This window comes from Papio anubis, chromosome 6 (assembly GCF_008728515.1).
Source record: "Papio anubis isolate 15944 chromosome 6, Panubis1.0, whole genome shotgun sequence".
Taxonomy (NCBI): Eukaryota; Metazoa; Chordata; class Mammalia; order Primates; family Cercopithecidae; genus Papio; species Papio anubis.
The window spans coordinates 136,582,974-136,602,456 of NC_044981.1; the positions used below are offsets into that span (position 1 = coordinate 136,582,974).

The following is a 19,483-nucleotide window of genomic DNA, read 5'->3' on the forward strand; positions in this document are numbered from 1 at the left end:
TGTTTAAAAGTGGAGCAAATTAGAATATATATTGATATTTTCTGGTATTTGTATTTTGGAAACTCAGGAAGCTCATACTGGAAACTAAGAAATGTGCTTCTTTGTGGAGAAAGAGTGGGAACTGGGAAGATGAAAGAGTACTTAGCACTTCTTAATATCTGGCTAATATGAACGTTATAATAATATCTGACTAATGTGAATGTTATATGTTTTAATTAAAAATAAAGTCAATAATTAAATTGAGCATTGCCTATAAATTGCCATTGAATTTTTGACAAAATTCAACACCTATTCATAATAAAACCATCAATAAGCTAGAAATAGAAGGAAAAGTTTTCAACTAGATAAAGAGTATCTAGAAACAACCTTACAGCTAGTATATATTAATGGTGAAAAACTAAATGCTTCCCACCAAGATTAGGAACAAACCAAGGACATTCATTCTTATTCCCTTTATTAACATTGCACTGAAAGTCCTAGTCAGGGAAATAAAGCAAGAAAAAGAAATAAGACATGCAGATATTAAAGCAAGATGTAAAACTGTCTTTATTCACAAATAAAATAATTGAGCACTTCTGTCTTTCTCTGTCTCTCTCTCTCTCTTTCTTTCGACAGTGTCTTGCTGTTGTTGGCCCAGACTAGAGTGCAATGGCACAATCTCGGCTCACTGCAACCTCCGCCTCCCGAGTTCCAGCAATTCTCCTGCTCAACCTCCGGAGGAGCTGGGATTACAGGCACCTGCCACCACGCCCTGCTGTTTTTTGTATTTTTAAGCAGAGACGAGGTTTCACCATGTTGGCCAGGCTGGTCTCAAACTCCTGACCTCAGATGATCCACCAGCCTCGGCCTCCCAAAGTGCTGGGATTACAGGTATGAGCCACCACGCCCAGCCTTAAGGAATCAACAAAGAAAACTGTGAGAACTAATAAGTGAATTTAGTGAGACCGTATAATACAAGCCCCATACAAATGTATAAGAACATATAAAATTAATTGTATGTATGTGTGCTATCAACAAACAATTGAAAATTCAAAACACGATTTGTAATCATAGCAAAACCTATAAAATCCTTAGGCATAATATTAACAAACTATGTGAAAAACCTGTCCTGAAAATTTCAAAACGCTGCTGAGAGAAATTAGAGAGCAAAATAAATAGATCAGCATATGATATGGTTTTGGCTGTGTCCCCACTTGAATCTCATTTTGAATTGTAATCGCCATAGTCTCCATGTGAAAAGGATGGGACCAGGTGGAGGTAATCAGATCGTGGAGGTGGTTTCCCCCATGCTGTTCTCGTGATAGTGAATGAGTCTCCTGAGATCTGATGGTTTTATAAGCGTCTGGCATTTCCCCTGCCTGCATTCACTCCATCCTGCCACCCTGTGAAGAAAGTGCCTGCTTCTCCTTTTCCTTCCGCCATGATGCTAAGTTTCCTGAGGCCTCCCCAGCAAAAAATGTGGAACTGAGTCAATTAATTAATTCCTCTTTTCTTTTAAATTACCCAGTCTTGGATATTTCTTCATAGCAGTGTGAGAATGGACAAATACAGTATACCATATATATAGACAGGAAGACTAGTTATTTTTAATATGTTAACGCTGCCCAATTTAGTTTATGGAATAGTTCAATGTATTCTCAATGAAATATCAGCAGGCTTTTTATAAAAATTGATAAGTTGATTCTATAATTTTCTTAAAAAAAAAAAAAGCAGAATAGCCAAAACAATTTTGAAAAAGATGAACAAAGAAGATTTACAGTACATCATTTTTAGACTCACTAAAATGCAACAATAATATAGATTGGTATTGATTTAAGATTAGATACATAGATCGATTAAATAGAATTTTGAAATCCAAAAATAAACCCATACACATGTGTATACATAGATATGATTATATGTATGATTTTAGATGTATATATAATTGTGTGTGTATGTATGTGTGTACATACATATATATATAAGATCCATTGATTTTTGACAAAGATGCCAAGGAAGTTCAATGGGGAAAAGGATAATCTTTTCAATAAATAATATTGTAACAATGAAATAGCGATATATATATATTTTTGTTTGTTTGTTTGTTTGTTTGTTTTGAGACAGAGTCTCGCTATGTCACCCAGGCTGGAGTGCAGTGGCCGGATCTCAGCTCACTGCAAGCTCTGCCTCCCGGGTTTACACCATTCTCCTGCCGCAGCCTCCCGAGTAGCTGGGACTACAGGCACCCGCCACCTCGCCCGGCTAGTTTTTTTTGTATTTTTTTAGTAGAGACGGGGTTTCACCGTGTTAGCCAGGATGGTCTCGATCTCCTGACCTTGTGATCTGACCATCTCGGCCTCCCAAAGTGCTGGGCTTACAGGCTTGAGCCACCGCACCCGGCCAGAATAGCGATATTTTAAAAAGAAAACTTGACCTGATCTCACACCATATACAAAATTACTTTTCAGTCTATGGTAGACCTAAAAGTAACAACTAAAACACATAACTTTTAGTACAAAGTAGGAGAAAAATATTTACTGTATTACAATAGGAAAGGATTTCTTAGATTGCACACAAAAGCAGAATTATAAGAATTATAAGATTAAAAAATGATAAGAATTATAAGATTAAAGAATGATAAATTAGACTTCATTGAAATTTAAGACTTCTGTTCTTTGAAAGACATTGCTAAAAATAAATAAAAAGCAAGCCACAGAATTAGAAAAATATTCACAATACATATTTCTGATGAAAGACTGAAATCCAAAATCCATAAAGACCTCTTATAACTTAATACTAAGATGACAAATAACTAAAGATGTACAAAATATTTGAACAGGTATTTCAGAAAAGAAGAAAAATAATCAACATTCACACAAAACAATACTCATCATCCTTATTTGTCGGTGTTGGCCTAGAGATAGAGGGAGGCATTCTTGATTACAAAGAGGCAATTGAGAATTTACGTATGTTTTATGCCTTTAATTAGAAGAGAGATTACACAGACATATAGACATTTGTCAAAACCATCCAACTGTACACTTTAAATGTGTACATTTTATTTTACGTGACTTATACCTCAAAATTTGATTTTCGAAACAGTAAAAAGCATTAGAACAAGGAAGTTAAATGTGAAGAAGATGGGGAGAAAGAGTGGCCAAGGAGGTATGAGAAAACTCAGGAGGATGTGTGCATTGGATACCTCTTGAGCCCTACCTAAAATGCTCATGGCCATACCCTCTCACTTCTAACCTTCTGTCATGCATTGAACCAGCTTGATACTAACAATTTTCCAGTCTGAAAGTATGAAGGAATTAATGTGCATGGAGCCATCTTTGACCAATGGAGTATAAGAGACAATTAGCAAAGCAGTCAGTATCAAAATGCATTGTATATAGTTCCATAGGGATTACTAAGTTAACAATGCACCCTGTGTTGGTTTTTCCTCCTTCCTTGTTTTACTCATCTGGTCCCTCACTTCCTTCCTAAGATCATGTTACAATAAACTGCCTTCATGCATGCTGTTATTACACATTCCACTTTTTAAAAATGTGGGCTAGAACACAATTGGAAAGCAAGGAATATGATCATGAAGATATCTGAAAAACGTATGCTTATTATGTCCTAGACATGCTTTAAAATCTCCACATATATCAACTTATTTAAGTCTGATAACAACCCTATTTTATAGGTGAGAAAGCAGAGGCAGAAGAAAAGTAAGTGATGAGTAGGAAAGTGGCCAACAATAACAAATGCCACTAAAAATTATGAAATTCAATGGATTTGGCAATTGAATATTATTGATAAACTTTATACAAGAAATTTCAGTGGCACAATGGTAGTAGAATCCAGATTTTATGAGAATTTTTTAAAAAAAATCTTAACTAATCAGTCTCCAGTTGTGAAGATATATAAATGTCATAACACTTGGAGGAATATTAAGAAATACTGTGTTGCATAAATTTAACAAAGCCTTCATACGCACTCAGATTCTAAACTTCTCTGAATCTCTTTAATACAGCTATTGAGAACTTGAGGATTTGCAGTAAGGAACATTCTTTTGGCACTTCCAAAGATATGAGTACTTTAATAAATAAAGTGAAAGAATAATGAAATGTGTTGTTAATCTAAGAGAAAAGGGAAGAGTGAATATGATAGCAGTAAGAAGAAATGTAAAAATATTCAAGGCCAATTCTGATGACTTTCAAATGCGTCTTTATCATGAAGGAAATTTTGTATCCCAGTGTGAATTCACCAAAATAATGTGTTTAATATTTCAGTTTTCTTTGTGGCAATGCTGGGTTATATACTCTTATTTGTCTATGAATGCTAAATATAAAATAAGAAAAGTATGAACATTAAGTCCAACAAAGGACTATTGGTTTGAGAAAATAAAACTCTATTTAACGTTTGTCATGAACATCCACAAGCCATATTGTCTGTCTAAGTAAACTCTAAGACTTCACATTATTGGTAAATGAACACGTGACATATCTATTATGAGTTTGCAAGGTTATGATTTTTAATCATTTTTTCTGCTATGTAAATCAATATAATAAGTTACAAACTTCAAAATGAAACAAATTATAAACACCCAACTCAAAATCCTGGTCTCTAGTTTTGACTCTAATCAATGCAAAGTCTGGATTTGAGAGTTAGCCAGTATGTTCAAGTATAAGTCCCAATAAATAAATAAGACAGCAGTTGATATTCTTAGTAGACTTGTGGCAATTGCTGTCTGTCCACCATCTCTGTTGGCACATCATCCCAGCTAATAGTCTCATCATTGTAACAAGTGCTGTCATTTATCAGGTATTCATCACTTTAAAATGAAACTAAACTTGAAACAAATTGAAAGCAAAACTTCATAAGATGTCTGTACACTCTAGAAAGAAGAAGATGCTTGGCAGGAATAAATATGTGCTGGCAACACATCTCCTCTCTTATTTCAAGGACAAAATTGAAACCATATTTTCATGGGGGTGCAAACATTGATTGCTATAAGTTCTTATAAACAGAGAACTACAAACAGTACTGCAGCATTCTCTTGATCCTCCTTCACTTTTATGTGAAGTCCAAAAATGTATCAGTTAAAGGAGGTTTTTGAATTCAATTCAAAAACCAGACAGGGATTCATATGTCACAAGTAGAGGCAGACCATATTCTAGGTAAAAACAAAAAAACAAAAAAAAAACTACACTTGTGTTCAATTTGAAAGATTTAAAACTATTATTCACTAATGTGTATAAAATGAATAAGCACAAATCATGGACTATCTCAAAGTTTTATTTAAGTCATAAGTGTTGTCCTTTCATCTCTCTTCCCCGCTCTACTAATGGTCAGGCCTGGTTATCCATCCAATGTAGGCAAAGTACTTCTTAATCACTCTCCACTTACTTCCCTTCAAGAGTTTTATCATCACCTGCAAGACACTGCATTGTTTAGTTTCTACCATCCTTTGGAGCTTCATCTCTCACCACCCTGTCTACTTTCTCTAATAAGCCCCAGCCACACTGACTCTTTCAGGTCCTCAAACACTCTTTGGGTCTTTCTGCTCTGCCTAACAAACAATTTCCCATCAGTGTTCACCTGGTTAACATGCATGCATTCTTCAAATTTAAACTTTAATACCACTTACCCCACGAAGATGATCCTCCACCCCGGATTATCTCAAAATACCTATCGTGTTCTTTCATCACATCTTGCTTCTTCATAGCACCTATGATTAGAACAAAATCATTAACTTTGAAATAATGTATTTAATGTTTGAATATAGGTTGCTTAAAGGCTATCTTGTCTGTGTTGTTGGTCATCAGGTCTTAAGTATTAAAATTAGTGCTCTAATTACTTAAGTGCATAAATAATTATTTGGGAAAGGAAAAAAGACAGGAAAAGAAGGAGGGAAAGGGAAGTAAAGAATAGAAAAGGAAGCACAGAGAAAAGAGAGAATGGAAGGAGGTAAAAAAGGATGGAAGAAGAAAGGATGATAGTAGAGAATGGGGAAAAGACTGAATGGCTGTTAACTAAGTTTTGATATGTAAAACAGAGGGCAATTATCAATCATCATGTATATAAATACAATGGCCAAGTGAAAAAATGATGTTGAAAACCTGTATTAAGCAAGTATAGAGTCAAGAGAAGAAAATCAGATAAGTTAACCTCAAACAACAGCAAGTGGGAGTATAGATAGAATCTAGAGATGAGGAGATCAAGGAATAGCCAGTGCCTGCAAAGAAGATTTGTCACCATCTTAGATTATGTTTGTATGATAAGCACAGTCCATAAAGCGACTTGGATGAAGTAACTTTTGGTCATTTGTTTCCAGCTGGATTTTTGTTCTGGCCAATCTCAACAATTTGGTCACCATACACTTCTGCCTGAATGTTTTGACAAGTATCAGACATATAAAATTTAACTTCTAGTAAAGAAAACAAATTTTTAAAAAATTAAATCCTAGAGACTCAGCAAAACGTTCAGTGAAGTTTCATTCCCATTATTTGTTAAATAAGATTTGTACAAATAATCCTCGGGCATGATTTTTGTGAAAAGTGAATTTTATTGAAACATCATATTATTTCTGGTTCCTTGTTATAGAATTAATAAATATATTTAGCATATACCTATTACTTTCTTAAAACCCTTTCCTTGTTTAAAAAAAAAAAAGAAAGCTATGCTTCCTGGATGGACACAGTGGCATGAACCTATAGTCCGAGCTACTCAAGAGCCTGAGGCAGGAGGATAGCTTGAGCCCAGGAGTTCAAGGCTGTATAATGCCTGGTGACCTCACTTGTGAACAGTCACTGAACTTCAGCTTGGGCAGCATTGTGAGACTCTGTCTCTAAAAAAAATTAAAGATAAAAATTGTGCTTCTCAATTATCCAGTATAAAGATTCAAATTGGAAGACTGAAACTATAAGATTCAAACATGAACATTTTGACTTACTAGAGATGTTACGGTCTTATCTTTATGTACCCACCCCCAAATTCATACATTAAAATCCTCATTGGCCAGGTGACAGTATTAAGAAATGAGGTCTTTGGGAGGTGAGAGTAGGTTGTGGGGTCGGAGCTTACATAAATGGAATTAGTGCCGTTATAAAAGAGGCATGAGAGAAACTGCTTGTCCTTTCTGCCATGTGAAGTTAGAATGAGAAGACAGCTGAAGAAGCAGCCCCTTACCAGACACTGAATCCGACAGCACCTCGATCTTGTATTTTCCAGCTTCCAAAATTGTGAAAAAAGAATTTCTGTTGTTTATCAGCCACCTAGCCTGTGATATTTTGTAATAGCAGGCCAAATGGACTAAGACAAGAGGTAAGTTGCTAATATTACTAAAGGGTTTAGGGGAAAGTATACAATGTTAGACCCCTACTCAGGTTACAAAAACAAACAGAAAGCCTTCTGAAGGCATTGTGCTTTTCTAAATTTGTTTTCTGGCTGTCAAAATATTGTCTGTGTTAAATCAGACCGAGTCCATACAATTTCACCAATATAACAAAACCCCTGAGCATGTTCTGAACCCACAACTTTAGGAAAACAAATAAGCATTCTTGAGAATGATTACACTCTAGTTGCTGGTCTCCAAAGGTGGCTGCCATCAATTATTTTCTTCCCTCTTTGTACATATCTGCCACTCCCCTATCGAGAGATGGAGCTGATTTTCCTTCTCTTGAATCTGGGCTGGCAATGTACTATTTTGAACAGTGGAATGTGGCAGAAGTGATATTCTGGAATTTCTAAGTTGAGGCTTTAAGAAGACAGGTGGCTTTGGCTTTCTTCCTATGGGAATTCTTGTTCTTGAGATACTGCCCCATGGAACCAACCAATACGCTGTCAGAGGCCAAAGACACAAAGAAAAGCCACATGGGCCGGGCACGGTGGCTCACGCCTGTAATCCCAGCACTTTGGGAGGCCGAGGTGGGTGGATCACGAAGTCAGGAAATCAAGAACATCCTGGCTAACACGGTGAAACCCTGTCTCTACTAAAAAATACAAAAAATTAGCTGGGCGTGGTGGCGGACACCTTAGTCCCAGCTACTCAGGAGGCTGAGGCAGGAGAATGGCGTGAACCCGGGAGTCGGAGCTTGCAGTGAGCCGAGATCGGGCCACTGCACGCCAGCCTGGGCGACAGAGCGAGACTCCATCTTAAAAAAGAAAGAAAGAAAGAAAGAAAAGCCACATGGAGGAAAATGAAGGCACTTAGACTGACAGCCCCCACTGAGTTGCCAGTCAATACTCAATATCCACAGCCAGCCTTGTGAGCAAGCATCTTGTATGTTCCAGCTTGATTGAACTTCAAGATAACTGCAGATCAGGAAACATCACATAGAGCAAGAAAACAGCCCGGTTGAGCCCAGGTCCCCGCAGACTGACGAAAGATAATAAAATGGTTGCTGTTTTAAACAATTAAGTTTCGGAATCACTGGTTCCCCAGTAGCTGGTAATGAAAAACACACAACCATGAAACGTATTTTTTTCTACATTGATCCATCACAAAAAATATATACAAACTTTGAATAATGTGTTCTAATTTGCATTTCTAGTTTCTCGGTAGCTTTACATTATTTGACTAAAAGTTCTCTCTGGATTTTGCCTCACATTTGCTCCAAGTTTTACATAGTCTGTGCTTTATTCATACTAAAGTGTCCATGATGGGATTTTTAAATTGCATTATATTACTATCAACAGAGCATTTTTAATGTTTCACAGGCAAAGGCTGTAAAAATTTCACTTAATGTGAAAATTCACATTAAGTTCCAAGTATTTTTCAAGGTAATGTAAAAAAAAATCACGATTTCCTTTAATACGTTCTCCGAATCAATGTTTCCTGCCAAATCACTTTATTGAACTTAGTAGAGGGCAAGGAACAAGCAACTATATTCTTTAACAAAACTTACTGTTAAACTCACTTTGAGAAACAGTTCTCTCACTGCCCCTGAGTGAAATCTTGTGGGAATTCCCATAGCTTTAATAATAACGCATAAATACTTAATGAATATTCTTCAAGTCCAGTCTAGTGGTACTAGAACTACAATCTAACCGAAAACTTCGCTTTTCCTCTGGCTCGGGACTGCTTGGACTTGGAAGACTGATGTAGGTGAGGGGAGAAGGTTGCAGTTTCTTCACAACATCTTAGTTTGAGCTCCCACCTTACTCACTTGACTGGTGCAGTTGAAATCTGCGGTTGGTGTATGCTAGGTGCAGATGTTCCCACTTTCCTCTCATGAAAGACAATTATGCATTCTTTCAAGGTCTACCTGATGGCGGATTCTGACTGCATTTCTCTCAATACAGGTGATGTCTCCTTTGGCTATGACTACTGGTTTCTTCCACATCTCTTGGTTACAATGATTCATTATTCTGTTAGGGTCATTTCTCTGCCTCCAAGTGGCCGTATAGGGTGGAATCCCTTTTAGGACAACCCCAGGACAGCTCTGTTTTGTGGAATCCACACTGTTTCTGGGAAACATCTCGATTTTCTCTTTCCTACTGGAAATGCACCTCACTTTCAATGTGGTTATCTCTTTGCTCTGCTGTGAGGCTGTTCAATTCAGCTCTTAGATTTGCGAGGCGGGAGTCAGATATGAGTCCTTATTCCCCTCTAACAACCTAATGGAGGTAAGTCAAGCTCTCAGTGGACTTTCTTGAAATCTCCTTCAGTTGACTTGAATTGGGGTGAATGCCCCCATCACTCCACCCCCATAGTAGGATAGAAGGAGCACATAGCACACTACCAGCACTCTCAAAAATAAAGTTTATCTGATACCTTCATTCTCTAAATGAACACTCTTCTTTGATGAAGGCTAGGATTAACGATGAGTTACTGGAAACTCGGGCCCTCCTCTAATGTTTGAGGGGCCAGCTCAAGAGTACAGTGGAGGCTTACCTAACATATATTAATAACTAGAAGTTCAAATAAAGCTAAACAGAAATAAATATGTTCTATCCTCCAATCTTGACAAGTCTATTTTTCTAAAAACAAAATTGAAAAATACGTATATAACTCTGGTTTCTATATAAATTAAAATGAGCATACTGTTAACAAGCCATCAATGTTTGGATAAGTGATAAAATAAAGACAACTTATGCTTTTATATTTATGCTATAAAATTTGTCTTGCCTTTGATTTAACAAAATTACTACTTATGTTTTCGTGATCAATGATTTATGTACTATTGACAATGATGGCAACTTAACCAACTTTTCTTGAGTCAATATAGTTCTTAAGTAGTAGTTTATAAATGAGTTTGTAGAAACTATCTCTTTCTGAACTAATGCCAATAGAAATCGATAAAATTTCAAGACAGATGGGAACAAAAAATGTTACATATTGTGTTCAAACATTAAAATGGGATCACAGAACTATTTGTTATTGCAGAAGTGTTACAACTTTATCAAATCAATTATTGCTTATATGTTATAATCTTTATCGTCTCTTAATATCTGGATCCATACACTAATGTACACTCAGTATCATCCTCCACTCATGTCATGTCTAGAATTATATATAAATTTGAAAATCTCATAGCTTTTTTAATTTTGCTGTTTTCACTTGTTAAATGTTATTCAGCCGCCATGTGCAATGATTGCAAATAACTACACAAATATGTGACTGCCATAAAATGAAACATGAAGAGAAGGAGGAAATGGACACTGAGTGTTACTAGGATATCATACTTCATTATGTAACACTATATTGCATTGGTGCTATCAAAGAGGAAGGATTTTAAAAGTTAACTGGTCTTTCCTCTTACCCCTAAGCACTTTTGCTGCTGAAATGCTCCCTCTGCTTCAAAGCAGTGTCAGCTCAAAATGTTGGCAATCGTATAATCTACACATTTTCAAGGTATTCAGAAATGCCTTTTCAAAAAAAGGCAACTTTTACTTTTTCTGGTTCAAAAAGGTAAGTCCAGAGATGTGGAGAAGCATTTCCCTAGGGTCTGACAGTTTTAACCACAAAGGTAGATGGCTAAGATTACTGGGTTTGCTATGGAAGTGCTGAATGTTAGACCCCAAGTAAGAAAAATGGCCACTTCTTTCTTTTAGAAATATTTACTTTTAATTCATTTAAAAATAAAAATAAATGCATGTCAATTTCTTCTAAACGATAAGAGAAGATGAAATTTTATATTTTTCAAATCTCATTGAGGTCTGACTTAATGAAAGATAGATGAATTGTCATATGTACTGCTGTATTCAATTTGTTGCCATATGTTGTTCATGAACTATATAAAGATAATCCAGTCACATACAGAAATGTAATGAGAAAAAGAAAAGGTATGTTAATTATTTTTTCAGATAATTCTGGAAATTATTCTTTAAGAGTACACCAAAGCTCAATAAGTAGAAACTTCTCAAAAGTCTGTTGCAATATGGATGAACCTTTTGTGCTCTGTGACATTAAAATCCATTGGTCTCTCTTGCACTTTAATTAGTTCATTTACCCTTGTGTCATTTAGTAACATCCTGTATTGATTATTTGGAAAATATTAGTTTACTGAGCTGTGCAATTCTTCTAAATGTATTTCATTATATATTCTTATAAAATTATATTTGGTTTTGGTTTTAAAAATCATTTTATGTATTTTGATAAAATATCCACCAAACACCTAAGACTAAATAGACATAATTCTTTCAAGTGAAATGGTGTTCTATGAAAGAAGTGACCACTTCAGCTTACAACTGAAGCAATTGCAAGAGTCATATTCCTCTTGAAAAACATCATGCTTAGTTTACAGAAGTGCTTTATGCATAGCATTTCCCATTTATCACACAGAATATTAAGAAAACATGTACTCTAGAGTTATGGTTTAATAAAAATAACTCTTCTTTATCAAGAACATTTTGAAATAAAACTAGATCTTTTTTTTTTCCAGTGCAGTGGTGAAGAAATTAATGACTACAAATATAGTTTGAGGCCATGGCTCTGATTTGAGCCAACAGTTTAGTCACCAATTGCTTTTGAACATTCAGTACAAATGTCAGCACAGCTGTTTCAGAAGCCATATGATTCAAAAGAAATCATTCAATCCTTTGAATATTTTAGCACCCTTTGTGTTTGTTGTCAAGCATTCACATAAAAGAAGATCTTCAATCATTGGTTTGTACTGATACTGTACAGCTGGTACTGGAATATAAGCAAAATAGCAAGCCCAGCCTTGTGGATAGGTTCTTCCATTTGTATGGAAAAGGTAAAATTCTACAGAGAAGAGATTGAATTAATATTCATACTTGCAGTTAAATTTTTAATTGGATGAGTTGCTATAGCTTTGGAAAATGGCAGTGCCATTATTTCTTTTACTAATTTTTTCATCTAGCAAGCATTCAGCAATGTCAACTGTATAAGACATTATTGTATATGCTTCTCTATGCAATGCAACATATCTTACCCTTCAAGAGGAATGTGTAAAACTTTTAGTTTCTAGTCTGAAATTCTGTAATAAACCAATCTTTTCTTTTAAAAGAGTTCATCATTGTCTACACTTAAAATTTAAATTTCTTTTTTTAAACATGAAATGATTAGTCTCAAAATATCGTTGTAATATAACTGGCACCATAAATATTTTAAATGTTCTATTGACTAAAAAACAACAAAATAAATCATTAACATCTATTAAACCTAGAGAAGAACAGCTTTCATTATATTCATGTTTCAAAATTAAAGTTTCACACCAATTTTCTTTTAGTAGATTCCTCCCATCCATGAGTAAAACTCTATGATAAGTCATTTCTTCTGTTTTTTTTTAATAGTATCTTTATACATAAATGAAAGCAGCTGTGGGTTGAGAAACCAAGTCTTCTATTTTACTGTTTTAAAGTCAAAACTTTGTCTTTCTAATACAGCTACTCCAAGATGCTGCAAATGGGGAACTGGAATGGTGATGCCACAGCTAGCCACAACCAAGAAGAAATGGCCTCGTCTATTCTTTAAGTAATTTATTTTTGCTTATTGAGGATATGTAGGAAATGCTAATGTGTGGGGCTCAGGGAAAGGACCCTTCTTATCTGGGCCTAAGGTATTACCTGAGGATATCCCTGGCAAGCTACCATAGATTATGCAAAATTTACATAGCTAGGTATGGTGGCTCATACCTTTAATCCCAGTACTCTGAGAGGCTGAGGTGGGAGGATTCTTTGAGCCCAGGAGTTCAGGATGAACCTAGGCAACATAGTGAGACCCCATCTCTGCAAAGCTGTTTTCAGAAGATTATCCAGGTGTGGTGGCATGTGTCTGTGGTCCCAGCTACCCTTGAGGCTGAAGCAAGAGAATCACTTGAGCCCAAGATGCCAAGGCTGCAGTGAACCATGGCCATGATAGCCTGGGTGATAGAGCAAGATCCTCTCAAAATAAATAACTTGCATAAACCATCACACAACCTGCCTAGCCAAAAATGCTCTGGGGTTTGATGCTGAGCTCCTGGTTCATATCACATAAACTTAAATGAGATGTATTTTTCTGAAGGAAGCCAATCTACTGATCTCCAAAATATACACTCAGTTGGTTATTTTTGTTGTTTGTTTGTTTGTTTTTTAAGAGACATGGTCTCATTCTGTCACCAAGACTGAAATCCAGTGGTGCAATCATAGTTCACTGCAGCGTCAAACTCCTGGGCTCAAGAGATCTACCCTGTCTCAGCCTTCTGAGTAGCTAGGACTATAGGTATGTATCATCATGCCTGGCTTTATGTGTTTAAGTTTTCATAGACATGAGGTCTCACTATGTTGTTTAAGCTTTGCTTCTTATGGTCTTGTTAAGCACCATCAAATTTTTAAGATGCCTATTAAAACCCAACTCATTTTACTTAAAATAACAAAGGAAAACAAAACACAAAAACTCTTAAAATTTTATGATGATAATATTTTAATCATAAACCAAACATTTTTCCATTATGATGAGTTTCTAAAACTAAAATAAACTGTATATACTGTGTAATTTCGACTAATGCACAAAGAAAAAGGAGCAAAAGGACTTAACGGGTTCCCACAACATTACAATGGGCCATGTCTGTGGAGTGCATGGGAATGGGGGCTGGTACCTAGTAAACTGATTTCACCTCTAGCAAAAAATTACCTCCATCTACTAAAAATTACCTGTTTTTCAGTTTTGTTTTAGAATCAAATAAAGGGATAGATGCATAGTCTTATATCCCTAGTCAAATATACCTAGCATGACTGGATAACACTCATGACGCAGAGAGAGTAAAGATTCACAATTCTCAAGTGTCTCTTCTCAAGTATTCCTTCCTCTAACTCAGACTCTTTCCCCAAAGCAAAAGTGCATTTAACTCTTCAGATCACCAGAACAATGCCATTCAGTGAAATGTCTAAGCAGTGAACTATTTCTAAGATGATTAGGGCCCATCCACTTAGTTCTTGAAAGATTACATTTAACACTTTCTTTTAAAGTTATCTCATATTTGTAGAGGACAGAATCTTCACCATCTAGTGTAGAGCAGTTTTAATCCATACTTAGGATATTTTCTACACCTTTCAATTGAGTATTTTGGTTGGGGCTAATTTATATTAACAATAAAATAGATGAAAATGGTCTTTGTCCTCACTCCCACTGAAAAAGTAATCACTGATATTCAATAGCTTAGAGGAAAATTAGCCTTACCACTGAATTAAATTTTATGACCTGTGAATTTTAATTAGGTGAGCTTTTCAATTGCTCCTATAATGAGCCTACATTGTCAAATAAAAAGAACCTGAATCATAAAGAAAAAAATTAGTGTCAGAGATCTAATAAAAAATCAAAAAGAAAAACATGCTGTAACTGGAGTGTTTAGGACATAAGGAGTGCACAGCACAGAGGTGGCAATGTATTTTGAAACCTTTATAGTTTAACTTATGACAGTCATATAGAGTTCTGTTTGTAAAGGAAGGAGGTCAGGGAATAATGCCACTGCAGGAGTTACTCAAGTTTTATCTACCCAGGACCACCCATCAATAAGGAAAGAAATTGGTTTTTATAAGTCATCAGTCATAAGCCATACACAAGTCAAAGGCAAGATTAACTTAAGTCTTTTGGAAATAAAACACACATACACCATTTAGTTTTTAACTTTATAGAAAATATAAAGCTCTATTCAACAACTGATAATTATATAGGCCTCCATTTTACTATGTTGACTGGTAGAGAGATTAGGACAGGTTTGAAGAGAGGTGTTGCTTGATTAAGGTTCCTCCTTATATTGCTCTGTGGGACTCAACCTATCCCTTATTATCCTCTTCTCCTGTTTTATTGCTTGTTAGTTGATTTGGTTGCTTTGCTTTTAGGTGTATCCATTATTGGTTCCTTCTCTTCCAACTGTAAAAACAAAATCTTCCCTTGATTGTATGCCACCACTAGCTAACACCCTAGCTCTCTTCCTTTTCACCTAAGCAACTTGAAAGTAAAATTAACCCTCTTTCACTCCTTAAGATATTGCAATCCAGCTGCTATCCCTACAACGTCATCCAAACTGCTCTTAAAATGCATTACCAACTTCTCGTTGCAAATTCAAAGAACACGTTTTAGTTCCTATATATTTGATTTGTTTTGCAATATTGGCCATCATCCTTTACTCACTCCACAGCTTTCCAATAGACTGCTTTTCCACTCACATTTCCATCCACTTCATCTTTCAAATTGACTCCTGATCCTCCAGTATACACTGAAACTGTGTAATCAAGAGTTTCTAGCTTCTGGTCTTTGAACCCTTTCTGATTCTCAAATCTTTATATCTCAGGTCCCATAAATCTATGTCTAACAACCAAATAAACAGGATGCATTTTGATTTTCCAAGGATTCTCAAACTTATTTTGTATCAAAAGAACTAATCTACTCCTCTATAACTTCCCCCTCCTCCCAAATCTCTATCTAAGTGAATGACATTACATCCCTCACATACTACAATGAGAAGCCTGGGAAGAGACTACTACCTCCCACCATCACATCAGTTGAGTCTTGGCTTCTCTTTTCCTATATATCTCATAAACACCCCTCAATATATTTCTTCTTCTCTATATCCACAGCCTTTGTTTTGATCCTTATAAATTCTCTTCTTGATTATATCAGTAGACTCTATATATCTCTTCCTGTCACCAGCTTAATTTTTCTCCTAATTTCTCTACCGTTTCCAATTGCCATTTCTCACAAAACAGATTTAAATATTCTCCCTCATTTAAAATCTATAATCGGCCGGGCACGGTGGCTCATGCCTATAATCCCAGCACTTTGGGAGGCCGAGGTGGGCGGATCACTTGGGGTTAAGAGTTTGAGACCAGCCTGGCCAACATGGCTAAACCTCATCTCTACTAAAAATACAAAAATTAGCCTTGTCTGGTGGCGTGTGCCTGTAATCCCAGGTAATCAGGAGATTAAGGCAGAAGAATCCCTTGAACCCAGCAGGACAGAGGTTGTAGTGAGCCAAGATCATGCCACTGCACTCCAGCCTGGGGAACACAGGGAGACTCTCTCTCATAATCAATCAATCAATCTATCAATTTCTATAACGTTCAAAGATTTTGCCAGGGTCTTGTAGGCCAAGGTAAGGCAATAGGATTATACTTTAAGTACAATAAAATTCACTAAAAGGTTTTATTCAGGTGCATGTATTAATCTGATGAACATTTTGATAAAATCACTCTGGCTATGAGAAATGGATTATGACAAAACAAGACTGGAAGCAGGCACACCATTATAGAGGCTAGCATTCCAGAGGATGGTGGCATACACTAAGGTATTGACTGTAGAGATGGATAAGTGATGAAATTCAAGAAATTCTATGAAGAAGGAAGCAATAGGTCTTGCTCTTTGCTTTGATAATGCACAGTAAGAAAATAAAAATACTTATGGACAAATCACTCCACGTTTTATGCTTAAGCAAGTAGCTAGATAATTGTGCTGATTACTCAATTTGATAAAAAGTCTGTGAAAGGGAGATTTTGTGGATGAGGATGTCGGAACCCAGGAGAATCAGGTAATCTGTTAGACATGTTTAACCTTGAGATTCCTATTAGATATTGCTATGGACTGAATTGTATCCCCCGCTCCAAATTCACATGTTAAAACCCTAAGCCTCCACATGACAATATTGGAGATAAGGCCTGTAAGGGGCGATTCAGGTTAAATGAGGTTGTAAAAATGGATCCTATAGAACTGATTCTTTATAAAAAAGGAAGAGAAAGCAGAGATTTCTCTTTCTCCACTATGCGAGGGCAAAGGGAAAAGGCAGCTATCTGTAAGGCAGAAAGAGCCCTTACCAGAGACTGAACCCTCCTAGAGCTTAATCTTGAACTTTCTAGCCTCTACAACTATGAGAACATAAATTTCTGTGTTTTAAATCACCCAATCTATGGTATTTCATTATAGCAGTATGAGCTGTCTAATGCAGATATCTTGCTAGAATAATAATTTGACGTATTATCTGATTTTTACTTTTCACCTCTTCATACCCTGTATTCAAACAGCCATGCCATTCTGTGGCCAGAAAAGAAGAGATTCCCTGGGAGAAAATGGAACAAAGAAGTAAAGAGAGTTGGTGGTGTAGTTCAGAGGGATAAATCTGAATGGGCACATGGACAGGAATGGGGACTAGCTCAGCAAAGAATCACAGGGAGGAGCATTGCTTAGGTACCTAAGAGCCATGTAGAAGTCATCATCTGATAAGTGCACTGGTCTACCTTTATGCAATCACTGTCCATCCTTTGTGCCCTGATATTATGCAAGCTGTCCTTTTCATCAATGACTAATAAAAGCATCTCTTCAATAGTATATGGCACTTCTCCAAGCCACTGCTCTGCAGAAGTGACACCTGTTGGTCCTTCAGATTTTGTTTGACCCTTCTCTGACTTACCCCATATGAACATATAGACAAATCATTTTGCAATATCCCAGGGACTAATAAGCCTTAAGCAAGTCCTGGACACTTAGTGGAAGATGATGGTCTAGAAGGGACGTTTCCACACATGTAATGAGTGCAATGAAATGCCAAATAAGGCCACCTTGTGATGCTTTCTAAACTGAGATGGTAATATAATATATTTAAGTAGGTGAGTGGATATGAATCTGATGCTTAAGGGGGTCATGATGCAAAAGAAAAATGTAAAGCCATAGAAATGGATGAGATCACATAAGGAGAGCCAAATCCTGAAGAATAACAATAGTCAAAGAGACCATCAAAGAAGAATGAAATGATTGTGGTAGGCCAGTGTGGCAGGAAGATAGAACAGGCACAGAAGCCAAGGTAAAGAAGGTTTTGAAAAGAACCTAGATGTCACATTGTATATTGCTAAGAGGTCTAATAAGATGAGGACAGAAAAATAGTTTATTAACTTTAATGAAATAATTCACACCAATGAAGATATGAAAATGGAGACAGATTGGAGGATATTGAAGAATGAAGAAGAGGTGAGGAAGTGGAGGTGGAGTGTATACATCTCTTTTAATAAAAATGGATATGACACAGGGCAGAGAAATGGTTTGGTAGTTAGAAGGAGCACTTAAAGGACAAGTTTCCTTTCCTTTCTCCTCCTCCTCTTCTTCCTCCTCCATCTTTTGTTTTTCAACATGGTATATATCAGATGTTTAAGCCGATAGGAATGTTCCAGCAGAGACAGAGAGATTAACTATGCAGAATAAAGAATCAATAGTAGAGATAAATTTCTATATAAGGCAAAAGTGGAGGCACTGACCTTTGATGGAAGGAGGCACACCTCCTCCAAGTTCACAGGAAGAAGGAAGGTGAAGATAGTACAGATGTAGGAAGCCTAGACATTTGGTGGTAGGCAGATGAGGGAGTTATTATAGGAACTTCTATTTTGTAAAAAACAAATGAGGCAAAATCAATTGAGAGTACTTAATAGGTGAGGGAAGAAAGAGGTTAAAGAGAGAAGAAAAACTGGTAAACATTATCTTAAAGGATTCCAAATTAAGTCCAAAGAAAGACATGGAAGAATCAGTGAAAGTTGTTGAGAATTCATTTGCAGTTTGTAATCACAAAATTTAAAATGAAATTCACCAAGTCAGTTTTGTGATTTTTCTCCAATTGTGATTTGGTGAGACAAAAATAAATGATTTTTTTTCAAGTATGTGGTGGAGAAAGAAAGGCCAAGGAATCTGAGGGTATTTTGTGACTACACTGAGATGACTCCGCTGAGATAACAGTGCTTCCTGAGCATCCTTGGAGCATACCAACTATCACACAGAACTATGAGTATTGGTTTTGTGAATACTCTATTATGAGAACATGAAACCCATTTGGGATAGTCTCTAGTTCACCTCTACAGTTTCGAAAATCACTAGGCACTAAAAAATGTTTGTTCAATGAGCTCGTGGAAAAGCCGTGGGAGATAAGGCAACATAGAAAAGGATAGTAGATATATTTTAAATTACAAAAAATAGAGAGTGGACTTAAGCACCTGAGTTCCCATGAAAAATGAGAAGCAGAACTATAAACCCTGGAGTGATAAAACTCTAAGAGAAAAAAAAAATGTCATCAGTGCACAGAATGCTGAAAAC

General features: G+C 36.2%; 1 long non-coding RNA gene across 3 annotated transcripts in view; it reads left to right on the top strand.

Moving 5' to 3' along the window:
* The window catches only part of LOC116275368, a 126,440-nt gene extending 108,830 nt beyond the window's left edge, over positions 1–17,610 (top strand). For all 3 annotated transcript variants that reach the window (XR_004184414.1, XR_004184413.1, XR_004184412.1), the window contains 2 exons: positions 12,823–12,910; positions 17,434–17,610. This is a non-coding gene — a long non-coding RNA (uncharacterized LOC116275368). The remainder of the gene's footprint in view (positions 1–12,822; positions 12,911–17,433) is intronic.
* The last annotated feature ends 1,873 nt before the right edge of the window (positions 17,611–19,483 follow it).